Source organism: Dermacentor andersoni, chromosome 7 (assembly GCF_023375885.2).
Source record: "Dermacentor andersoni chromosome 7, qqDerAnde1_hic_scaffold, whole genome shotgun sequence".
NCBI lineage: Eukaryota > Metazoa > Arthropoda > Arachnida > Ixodida > Ixodidae > Dermacentor > Dermacentor andersoni.
This window is the reverse complement of record NC_092820.1, coordinates 135,399,386-135,410,837: the sequence shown is the minus strand read 5'-3', so window position 1 is coordinate 135,410,837 and position 11,452 is coordinate 135,399,386.

Here is an 11,452-nt window from a genome sequence, read left to right as displayed (position 1 = left end):
GGAAGCAGCAAAGAACGAAAAAGTGGATGCTAGGCGCATGCGCTGTTGCCGCGTGCCGAATTAGCTGACGTAGCCGTGATAGCATGCCTCACCCCTTATTATACACATTTGGTTCAGCGTAGGTAAGGAGCCTGCGTACGCTGCGAGGCTGCGGGAGAGAAGTGCGCATGCGCCGAATGGAATGGAATATTTTTTTCTTGTTGTTATTATACCCTGTTATCTGCACATGCTCTGTATTTAGTTCCACTCCCTTCTGTAACGCCTTCGGGCCTTGAAGGTGCAATAAATGAAATGAAATGAACTAAATGAAATGAAATGAATACACCTATTTCATGGATGCGTGCGAATGCCCGTATCGAGATGCTGCGTGCGTAACGCCGTTCTTCCTGCGTGACTCTCTCGCGATAACTCGATCGAACGAGAGTGCATGATGGCTGCAATGGCGTCCGACACGGACAGCAACAGTAAACCCGGAAGAAATCGCGTCTCCTTGTAGTTGAAAGGCGATGTTGCCAAGGTAAATATACCTGCTAGCGAAGCTCCCATAGGAGCCCAGACGTTCAAAACACGATGGTTCATCAGTGGTTCATGGGGCTTAGCGCCATCTATATGTGGAGGGAACACTTCCGGTGGAAGAAAAAATAATGTGACGCCGTATCCGTTAAAAACAGAAGTGACGTAATTCGGTTTCGAAGGCGCGAAATTTGTTTTGTTGGCCTGCCTTAATTAAGAGCTATATATTCAACTTCCCCGCCATTCGACTTGATGGGCGTTTCGAGCTTTCAGCGCGCTAATCGATGCAGGAAAAGGCCATCCGTACGGTTGTCGAAATCGCACCCCATCACCTAACATATTTTTTTTCGAGGCCGACGAAAACTTTAGGCGTGGAGTGCTGCCTATTGTCGGACGCCAATCCCGTCGGCCAGCGCAGTCGCACGAAAACAACTAAACAATTATCTGGCTGTCGTAACTCACTGCCTTTGACTGAATAGGTTAAGAAACGATGAAGCTGCCCGCATCATCAAATTCAGACAGACATCGACAAGCAAAAAAGCGCAACGTTTGAGGGGCGCGTATTCAAACAGGCGAACTTTACCAGCCCGCCTTTATGCACATTTGAAGAGCCGCATTGCATTGCGAGTGATAGCGGTGTCAACGCCCCCTGTAATGATGGCGCTGAAAAGAAATGTGTTTATTATTATTCATAAAATAATGAACTTGTATTTTCTTAACTCGTCACGAATATATAAAATTGACGAGAAATCTTATTTTCGTTGAATGAATCTAACTGTCTCTCGCTTGAATAAAATATTTTTTTCGTTCCTAACGTTTGTTCCGTCCAAACATAGTCGCGCTTCAATCGCTGCTCCCATAACCACCCTTGCTGATATCGCTGACGATTTGTACTGAAACGCTTTTCGCCCGAAGCTTCGCGACCTATTTGAATCGACCTTGATACTGCCATGCTAGCGGAAGTTCAAACAAGCGGCTTGACTTGGATGCATGTGGCTGTTACCAAAGTCTCTGCGGTCGTCCGGCACGCCATTAGCGAAACTTGGCAAGCTCCTGACGCTTGGTGGCACTTAGAAGCACTCAAAAAAAAAAACGCTTACACGTGGCATATGGCATGCCTAGTTGAACAACACGTATCATGGCCCGATAAATTAGAAGTATCGCGTCACACTTCCTTTGTAGCGCACACAGTGATGTGTACTACGTACGCATCTGCTGCGTACGCCTCACCGTAGCGTTCTACCAGCTTCTTCGTAGGAAGGAACGAAGAAGCTAAATTATTAGTTTATTAGGTAATTTAATGAGTTAATTGTTAGAAAACTAAATTATTAGTTATCTTGCTGGACTCCAGTGGTGTAGCGACTGGAGGTCGATTGTGATGCTGCATAATGTTTATGTTGATGTCCTCCTGCGTTATAGCCTTCCTATCTTGCACCTACTGTCCCAAACTAATAAGAAAAGCTCGGAAGTGGCAGGTAACAATAGCATGGGCGTTTGTCTCGGTCTTGCGAAGGGGGTCTTCTTGTTTAGGGGCAGTAGCTGAGGCCCACTGCTTAAGTCTCGACCTACTAATTGAGGAAACCACCCGCACACCTACAAGGCACGTGGTCCAAAAGAAGCATCATTTCTTGAGTAAAAAACTCAGCGCCCTTCCATTCTACGAAGAAGGATGACCAGCGAAGCTATCTATGTGGGCCCCTTAATGGCGAATTCCACTTTAACCGCGGCTCGGCCCGGCACTGCACATCTCTGGGATCGGCCCACGTATGGGGGATGCTTAAAGCCTGCGTCACCTCTGCCGCGGATCGACCCTGCATTGAACAATGTTCGAGATTTTTTTCTACACGCGGACTTGATAATGGGGGCAGTAAACGTTAACAGCTTCGCTGTAAAAAACATGCCGAGCGTCGGCCCGGCATCGCACTATATTCAGGATTTTTCCTACACGCGGACACAATAGTTGAGAAAGTAGCCACTAACAGGTTCGCTGTATTATCAAAATTCAAAACCATTCCGGACTCGGGCAAGCTTTTAGCGAAATTCGACTCACTATCTCCAAACAGGCATGACAGATCACGCCACTACAGTTTCGTCTGTGGATGCGGTCTCTTTCACACATACGTAAGTACATCCCTGGAGTAGAGTCCTAGAAGAACATGCCTCAAGCGTTTATATTACAGACAGCACTGGCCTACATGAGTAAGAAGTAATCCACTCCGAAGTACATATTTATTGACGGCTCCTCTACGCAACACAGCTCTTTCTGTGTTATTCTCGTTCCTTCCACATGCCAGACATTTTCATGACGTGTAGAGCTAGTAACGTCATCAACATTGTCTGATCTGTACGCGATGAGACAGGCGCTAGAATACGTACTAAGGTAACTTCAACAACACAACAATGGAAAATCTTCACAGGCTGGAAAGCAGCATTGCGAAGCCTTTGCACGACAAGCACTAAATCACGAAATTACATTTTGGTCCCGACAATAGCATACCTACACGCCTTGGGATCCAACGCTGCACATGTGAAAGCATTTCAGTGGCATCCAAGACCTTGCGGCATCATAGGTAATGAAAAGGTGGATGAGACAGCCCGCAAAGGAGATGATCACATAAAATTTATAAAAGTGTTTTTTTTTTTACTATCTTTTCACCTATTATCTTCACCTTCAGGCAATTGCAAGTTTTATTCAATATCTACCCAGACCCCTAGACAAGGCCACCACAACGTTACCACGCCATCTGGAGACCCTCTATCACCAAGTTCGACTGAACGTTGCATAGACAATCTTCTTTTCCACCATGGACAGACCTTATATCTATGTTGTGACGACTGTGGCGTAGAATCTCTAGAGCACATCTTTCTCGAGTGCCCAGCTTATAGAGACGGGTGACATGAATATAAGAGGAACATGGAAAAGTTCGACCAAGGCGCCTTGACATGCTTGCCTTACCTATCAAAACAGCGCAGAGCCCTAAACTTCTTGTTTTTACATATAGAGTCAATTGATTTGCGGCCTAAACTATGACTCCCGCACGTCGTCTCATCAAAAATGTGATTTTTATTTATTTTGCATTTACCGTCTACATGCGTCACATCGGGCGCTTACGCTACTACTGATAACATCCCACGACCTGCATTTTTTTCTTCAATTTTTGTATTTTCTTCGGCCCACCTTCTTCTAGGGCCTTTCTTCTCCTTCGTCCCATTCCCTGCAGAGTAGCATATAGGTGAAAGTACGCTGTCTAACCACTCTGGATTTTCGATCAAGAGCTTTCTCTAACTTTCTCTTCAATGAACTGTTTTCATGTCTACATGGGCGACTGATGATGCGGGAATGGGTAGGTAGCGCTGCTCGAAGAAACTCTGTAGCAATCGGTCTTGCTGGTCTTTAATGAACCATTTTGGTGCGAATTTGGGTCATTGGCTATGCGCCTGTAGGTGTGTATAATCGCGTCGGTTAATCCGATCACGGCTACGGCAGCTGAATCGGCATGCGGCAGCTGTGCATGCGCATTGAATCCACCTGTCATTTTTAACGCAATAGCATTAGAGGCGCCGTGGTAACAGAAGTGGTCCCTTCCTTAGCATATTCATATATATATATATATATATATATATATATATATATATATATATATATATATATATATATATATATACATGGGTGACTGGTGATGCGGGACTGGGTAGGTAGCCCTGCTCGAAGAAGCTCTGGAGCAATCGGTCTTGCTGGTCTTCAATGAACCATTTTGGTGCCAACTTGAGTCATTGCGCATGCGGGTGTGGGTGTGTATGTTCGTGCCGGTTAATGATATCATGGGGACGTCAGCTGAATCGGCATGCGGCAGCTGTGCATGCGCGTTGAATGCACCTTTTATTTTTAACGCAATAGCATTTAGGGCGCCGCGTTGGCAGAATTGGCTGGTCTACTACTTCGAGGTAAGGGCCACGTGGTGCACAATATTGGACGCTGTCGACTTGTACGCACCAACCAGATGCACCGCGGCCACTAAAGAACTTCCTGTTGCGACAAACTGAAGCACAACTACCACTTGCAGAAGACAGGCGGTGCAATACTGCGTCGCGCACGTGGCACAAGCTAGTGTCGCAGGTCAGCGGTGAAAGCTATGCCATTACGATAGAAGCGAAATCGCATTAGAAGTTTAAACAGGGAGCCGCCCCCGCAGTGTCGCATACTGCGCCTGAGTGTCGCGTACTGCGGCCTCGGCAGCTGTCAGACGCAGGGCGGCGTCAGTTTGGAGGTCTTTTTATACCGGTACAAATTTATCACGAACTATAAACTGCTTCATGGAAGCCGCGTACCGAGAAGTGGTCTTGACTGCACATTGACTGCGCGCTGACCGTTAATAGCATAATGCTGTCCTTGCTGTGAATGCACACAGCAAGGGGACCGAGGCGATGCCGCTACGGTTTACTACCGTTAATAGCACAGTGGATGCTCTGAGCACATTGTTCAACGGATTCAGATTGTCACATGCCGTTGTCTCCAATCACGGAAAGCCGTTTACTGGGTCAGAAGTTTATAAATTTATGGCACGAAACGGTGTCACCCACCTACGCGCGCCGCCTAATTACCCACAGAGCAATGAATTGGAAGATTGCGTCGTTAGAAGCATAAAGTGCTGTTTAAAAAAGTACATGCGTGTGGAACTCACAATTACCCTGGCTAGAATATTGTGCCACTACAGAAACGCACCGCAGTGTTCCGCGCAGTCTCCCTCAGGATTGCTCTTGGGATACGAGGTGCGGACAAGACAAAACATGATTCTTCCACCAGAGAACCGGACAGCTCATCAGCGCAAATCTGCTGACGACATCCCCTAGAGTTTCACACCGGGTGACACCGTGTATGTCCGAAACTACGCAGTCGGGAATAAGTGGACACCGGAAAAAGTCAAGTTCACCTCGGGTGCCAAGCTGGGGACTTTTGAGATGGGAGAAGGTGCGATCCTGCCGAGATATCTGTGAGCACACCGGCCGAACTTCTGGGAGACTCGATGACCACGGGGGAGAGGGCGCCGGAGTCCAGTTCTGCTTCCGGTGTTGCCGAAACCCCACCTTAGCTGCGGAGTTCCTGCGTATGAATAAGCTGGTAGAGCGCTACGGTTAGGCGTACGCAGTAAATGCGTACTCAGTACAAATTGCTGCATGCGCTACAAAAGAAGCGTGACACATCTTATTTAACGCGCCATGATACATTTTGTTGAACTAGACATGTCATATGCCACGTGTAAGCGTTTTTTGAGTCCTTCTAAGCGCCACCAAGCGTCCGAAGCCTGCGAAGTTTCACTAACGTCGTGGCATCTGTGATCGGTGCGCCGAACGATCGCGGAGGCCATGGTAACAGCCACATGCATCCAAGTCAAGCCGCTTGTTTGAACCACCGCTAGCATGGCAACATCGTCTTTCAACGCATAGAGTTTCCTACAAAAATTACTAGAGGGAACTCTGGCGCTAGTGTCTACGGGAGCTGCAACGAGAAGGGTTGTACCAGCATGGGAATTATGGGAAGTACATGGATTTGCCTAAACTTCGTCCTTTCTGACTTCAAACGGCTTTGTGACTTTTGAAACTCGTCATTTTCAACAGCGTATTCCGTAATAAATAATTAAATAAACATCATTAAAATTGCCCTACGGCAGGATTCGGACACAGGGACTCTAGCACAGAAGCCTGATATTGAAACCATTAGGCCACGGACGCATATGTCCACAAGCGAATGAAACGCCCTTATGAATTTATCGTGGGCATGCGAGTGCCTTGAGACCCTTGGCGCGTTTCGATTTGGCCACCTGGACAAGCTCAATCGTTGCAATTAATAGCAATTGTACGCGTTCCCGGCGTCTTCTGCAGTTCGAAGAATATAGATAGCGCTGAAATATACGACAATAAGATTTGTATAGCCTAATATACAAAGCTACAAGAACGTCTGAATCCACAAGCACGAAGATCAGACAAATCCATGTACTTCCCATCATTACCATGGTAGGACAACGACTGCAGCGCCAGAGTTCCCTCTAGTAATTTTTGTAGAAAACTCTATGTTTCAACGTAAGGGAGACGCGATTTCTTCCGGGTTTACTGTTGCGTTCCGTGTCAGACGCCATTGCCGCCATCATGCGATCTCGTTCGAGTTATCGCGAGAGAGTCAAGCAGCGAGACACGCGTTACGCACGCACCATCTCGATACAGTTCGCACGCATCCATGAAATAGATGCGTTCCATTCGGCGCATGCGCACTTTTCTCCCGGAGCCTTGCAGCGTACGCAGGCTCTTTACCTACGTCGACCTAAAGGTGTCTATTAAGGGGTAATAATTGCTATCACGGCTGGCTATGTCATCTAAATGGGCAGGCGTCAACAGTGCATGCACCTCGCATCCAGTTTTCCGTTCTTTGCGGCTCCCCTTCTCTAAATATTTCCAACAAGGAAATAAAACATTAGAATATGCCTGGAGACGCAGTCTGATTCACATCGGGATCAACAGGCGTGGCGGACTGGCCGGTAACAGTGTCAATCAACCAGTGTTTACATGCACTACGCGAGACGACTTCCTTCACCGCAGGCTACCTTCTCGTGTCACATCAATGTGATTCGCCCTTCCTAGCGTATTACTGCGCTTCACACAAATGCGACATGTTACGTATGCGATGCGGCGCGTCATTTGTCGGATTCAGGAGAACGCCGCTAATATCCTCCAATTGTTGGTCGGCTCATAATCCCCCTTTCTTTTTTCAAATTCTACACTTAAGAGCGACGCCAAATATAATATCTAACTATTGCTATACTTAGTACTTATCCTAGAATCATCTTATCGGCCGTTCAGTGCAACATCTTAATTTCATCCTTGCTAGGAGAACTCGGTGTCTGCGACATGCTTTGACTCTAGTGTGTTTATTGCGACAACGATTACACGGGCTCTCGGTACACGTTCGCGCTGTTGCCGTTGTCGTCGCCATCGTGCTGTCGCGGTATCAACTGCCCGTGTGCGGCCCGGACGTTGACGGCGAGAGAAAGTCTACGTGCGATGCGCACTGTATACGGCTGCGAAAGCATGCAAACCCAATGCATGCAAACCCAGCTCACTCTCACGCTAGATTCAGTTGGCTCTGGAGCGGGTGATTGCAGCACTCTGCCTTCCGCTGCTGTGTTGAGCGTTGTGTGAATGCTCGCAGCATTCGTGCTGACCAGCTGTGTGCATGCTGCATCCGCGTGTGTGCGCTTTTGTGTCACTTTGTTTTCTTTGTCTTTTATGCGGTGGTAAGAGTCCACAGCCTCAAATGCATTGCTCCCAACAATTCCACATACAGCTGGCGCTGCAAGTTGAAATTTAGGTCACCGGAAATAGCTGGGCATCGTACGTAAGCAATAAAGGCTGATGTACTTAGGTTGCCGCTTATGTCGGCGACGCTGAAAAAAAAAAAAGAAAATATCGGTGCAAAGTGAAGACCGCAAAGCATTGCGAGAGCTAGGTTTATTGTCATCCCCAACTTTCGTCGTGGGTAGGAGTCGTGGCTGCGTGATTGAAAGTGTGAAGTAGGGTTCGCTTCAGGTACCAGGCGTTCTGAAACACTTGATTATCCCGCACTGAAAGCCAATTTCGCAGGCCAGTAAGGTGGGTCACGTGGTTTTCCTTTTTTTGTTAACTGTCTGATTTGTTTCCAATCCGATAAATAAGAGATGACGCAGCTCCTAAAGAGTGCTTTGCGTTCCTACACACATGCTATAACATATGTTCAATGTTGTCTTATAGTATGCAGCAAATTACAGCGAAACACTTCAGTGTAATTCATGCTAATTTTGCAGAACAGCGTTTCTTATTGTCTCGTATGCTCTGCAGAAAGCGGCACTTGATGTCTGGAAAGAAATGCCTATAGCACACATGCAAACCTTGCCGTTTGCCAGGGCGACCTCTCAATTTTTCCTACGTTAAGATGCAAGCAAAAAATTTTCGGCGACAGCTCGACTCTGACCTGTCCAATCGATTTCAATTCATACATTCCAGTTAAGCATGCTGTAGACGCGACTGCTATTACAGTAGTACACCATTGTATCTATCTATCTATCTCTACCTTTTTGGAACGTCGGCTACGGTTTGTAATTCTCTTAAAGAAACAAAAACATTCCTGCGAACTCCTAAACGGTACGTCAAGTTCAAACTCACAAATGACATCACGTGTTATTGCGTCTGTTGCTCAGATATTTTCGTTACTCAAAGAAAGGCAGAATAAAGTGTAGTGTATATATTGCTGCATATATAACTACCTCCGATTCCGTGGTTTATTTCCTTCCAGAGGCTTTTCAGGGACTGCCCCCTAGGACAATGGCGTACCTCAAGGTCGTGCAAGGCGTCGCGGTGCCCCGCTTTTTTCCAGATGACGCTGTTGTTTCGGCACTGTCGTACAAGGGACGCGCTGGTGAAGTTTACGTCACCACGTACCCCAAGTGTGGGACAACTTGGGTCCAGTACATAGCATACGGCATCTTTCACGACGGCCAACCACCGACAGATTTGGTGCAATTCTTCAGGGACTCTCCGTTTCTAGAGCTCTTCGGCGTCGATGCCCTGGGAGCTATGCATGGATCGGGGACCATCAAGACTCACTTGCCCATCGCCAATAGACGAGTTTCTTCCGAAGCTAAATATATCTATGTCGCCCGGAACCCCTACGATGTCTGTGTCTCGTCCTACCACCAAACGAGGACACACACGATCAACGAAGATGATGTCGACGACTTCGGCGAGTATCTTAGACGCTTCATCACCGGAGCTGTTAGCTACGGAGATTACCTGGAAGGCAGCCTCCTCCCGTGGTATTCGCGAAGGAACGAGAATAATGTTCTCTTTTTGACCTACGAAGACCTATGTGCTCAAACTGTGTTGCAAGTCAAGCGCATTGCCGAATTCATAGGAAAACAATACGGTCAACGCATACAGAGGGACTCGGCAATGTTGCAACGTGTGCTGGCCATGTCCTCCAAAGAGCAGATGCGTCCAATCTTTAGGGATTACATGAGACAGGCAGTCCAGTTTCTGGTGCAACAAAGGACCAGCAGAAACGTTCCTATCTCACCAGAGTTGCAGAATGTTCTGAAGTTTTTAAATGATCGTCCTCCAAGGCACGAGTTTGTTCGCAGCGCGGCCGTAGGCGAGTACGAAAGCTTCCTCGCTGAAGGAGACAAGGTGGCGCTGAGAAACTGGATTTCCTCAAAAACGCTCGGTAGTGACGTCATGAGCCTGTGGCCAGGCATCTGCCTTCCGTAAGTACACTGCGCAAGTATTCAGTGAATTTGCACGAAATAAACTAATATCCTTGCGCGAACTGTTCAACCACCGCCTTAGTCGCACTGGCTAGGCCTTTGCATTTCACAGCATTTCGCTTGCAGTCAGTGCCTGTTACAACTGCAGTGTTGGATAGCAGCATCTGACGATAACCCAAGAAAACCCTGGCAACTTCCACCAGTATTCCTAAACTGCTGCGGAAAAAAACCGCCTCTTCCTATCTACGAAATACTTTTCCTCTCTTTGTAGAGAATCATTTGTGTTTGTCCAATATACGACCTGCCGCGCTTGTGCGAAGCGCTGTAGGCCTCACTGACTTGGTAATGCAAGATAGTCTGCCTTGCTGTCGGGATCTGCACTTAGGAGATTTCTGATGTAGGTTGTGGTGGTGGTGGTGTTGCAGCAGGCGAGGTTAGTTTTGCATACATAGCCGGCAGTGGTTCCGCCTAAGCCTCCTATGATTGTCACTGTGTCCGTCACCAGGCAAACACATACCCACACAGAAAGTACATTAACAAAATCACAAGGGGCAACGTAAGCGAGCTATGTAGGCTCTGTTGACAAACAGGGACACTCACACACATAATCTGGGAATGCACCTCGCTCCCGTTTTCCCATCCCCGCGTCGGCAGCGAAATTGACTGGACAACCTGGCTCAGTTCCGGGGACGTCGACCGATAGGTTGAACTGGTGGACGGCCAAGCAGGCCCAGGGCCTTACTTGAACCCGATCCCTCAGCCACCTCCCACTTTCCCCTTCCCCTTTTCAATAAAGTCTATGACCACCACCACCACCACCAGGTGTCAAAGATTCACGTGTCTCGCATGAAGGCATGCGGCAGTCGTGGTGCCCTCTTCCTGATTGCCGTAGGCCCTCCGGGAAAAGACGACTTCAAAGGTCCGGTGCAAAACACCATTCTTTTGCAGGCTGTCGACCATAGCTTTCCTTTTTCTGTCGAACTGCGGATATACCCAAATGAAATGTTCGATGTCGGCGATCTCAGCACAGAAGGCACAGAACGGGCAAGCGCATCGTCAGTCTTGAATAACGAAGCCGGGATGGAGGCGGAGTCGGCTCGGAGGAGGTACAACAGCGTTGCTTCTTCTCGAGTAAGTTCATGGGTCGGACAGGCTGGGTGTGAACTCCGGTGAATCACCCTAAAGTGAATGCTGGACGAAATTACTCGATATAAGCTTTGCTAAGACCATGCTTGAGTTTAATATTCGAACTTTTTCGTGCGATGCCTTCTGAGAGTTAACGTACATTTTGTCGTGGAGTTACTTGAATGCCTTATTGTCAACGCTAAAGCTAGTATCGCATATCAGGCAACAAACAGTCGACAAACATATTTTTTCGATGGTACAACGTATCTGTAATCATAAAAAAAAAGCATGGCAGTCGTCATATTTGTTTCCAAAACATTTTTTTATTTCAGTAGGAACAAAGACCTGACATATTTTTCTTGCTTTCATGTGTATAAAGCAATATTAATTTTCACCCAGGTGATTTCGCAACATTCAGTAAGTGCAGTGACCAACAAACTGGCGCTGTGTTGTTACAACGGCGCGTTCTGAGAACGGGCAGGCAAAAAATGCACAGACGGCAGTGAGCTTTCCTTTGTCATTTTCTT